We start from the raw sequence: 1740 nt of genomic DNA, 5'->3' as shown, positions 1-1740 counted from the left end.
AAACAGCCTCAAATGTCTGGTATTTAACATCTAAACTGACGTTTGTGTTTCTATTTAAGTGTGGTTAACAATTAAGAAGTTAAAAGCTTGTTATTGTTGGTCCCAAAACCTTTTATAGGAAATTAATCGTTCATAATCAGGTGTACTCTAGTTAAATTTGTACGATTTGTAAAATAAACGGTCACATGTTATGGTTCAAATCAACATTCATTGACTGAAAGTTACTTTTTGTGTCCATTCATTTTTACACTAAAGCAGAGGTGTTCAAAGTGGGGCCCACGGGCCAAATTTGGCCCGCCAAGCCATTTGATTTGGCCCACTAGCAGCTGTCCTGGTTACTAGATTGTAATCTCCTGTCTTATGTAGAAATACTATATTTACACTTAGTCTTTTAAACCATTGGTCCAACTATAGGTACAAGAAGCTGTAGTCAGATGGTCTTAAAATACAACTTTACTGGAAGTATTTGCATTTCATGTATTGTATTATTGAGTTTGGCACACCACCCTCAGATTGATTTTAATTTTGTCCTTTTCAAGGAAAATGGTTTTTAATCTCGGCCCTCTCAGRGAAAATGTTTGGGCACTCCTGCACTAAAGAAATGTTTATCCAAAATAAAAGAGATCCTTGCTAATTAAATTACTCTCATAACCTTGTTATAAGAAGTGTAAGTATAAACCCTTTCAAGATTGTCCAGAAATCTTAYTCAAGTCAGCGTAGTAATTCTTCATAATTATTTACTCAAGTAACAGTAAAAAGTACAGCATAGTAAAAATACTCCTAAAACATATCCAAGTAAATGTAACTAGCTACCACCCAACTCTGCTCTTACTTTACAACATTTATTATCAGTGAAATTCATTTTTACCAAAGTAATTTTCTGTTCAGATATTTTTACTTTCAAGTACTGTAGTACACCTTTGCAGGAAGTAAACACAGCTTCTCAAACATATGTGATTTAAATCTGAGAATGATCAGACTGTTTTCCTTGCTTCAGCTGGTGTTTCTGCAGTAACAGGTGTTGAGTTGTTTTTTATTAGAGACACTAGATGGCGCTGTGCTCTCATGAAATCTGTTCACTAAAAAAACTACATAAAAATACTAAAACATTGGAATTTAAAGCAGAGTATAAAAGCTGTGCGATTCAAACAAACTGGATTTGAAGGCTTTACTCCACATATRAACCTTCAGTTACAGACTCAAAACGTTTCATCCTGATAGTGCTGACCTCAGCATAATAAAACAGACTACACCCCACAGTAAACAGATATTAATACACGATGTGGCGCAACTTTAATATCTCACAACATGGTGTGCATTACTGTCTCAGTTATAGGTTTAACTAAGTTTGGAAAAATCCATTTACAAATAAAACTAATTACTGTTCTAACCTGCTAATTAGTGGATTGGTGTTTGTTGGTGCACAGCTTCTGAGAGTTTTTAGATTCAGTAAGCCCTGTGAGTCAGAGTGGTGCAAACATTTTACACTCTGACCTCCAAAGAAACACAAACATTACTTTAAAAAAATGAAGTTGTTATTTGATAACACAATTAGATACAGCGGGTAAAATAAGTATTGAACACGTCACCATTTTTCTCAGTAAATATATTACTAGAGGTGCTAATGACATGAAATTTTCACCAGACGTTGGTAACAACCCAAGTTGTATATACTGTATACACTCACCGGCCACTTTATTAGGTACACCACGCTAGTAACGGGTTGGACCCCCTTTTGCC

Source organism: Austrofundulus limnaeus, unplaced genomic scaffold (assembly GCF_001266775.1).
Source record: "Austrofundulus limnaeus strain Quisiro unplaced genomic scaffold, Austrofundulus_limnaeus-1.0 Scaffold39, whole genome shotgun sequence".
NCBI classification, from domain to species: Eukaryota; Metazoa; Chordata; class Actinopteri; order Cyprinodontiformes; family Rivulidae; genus Austrofundulus; species Austrofundulus limnaeus.
The sequence above is the reverse complement of the archived record's forward strand: the minus strand, read 5'-3'. Positions refer to the sequence as shown.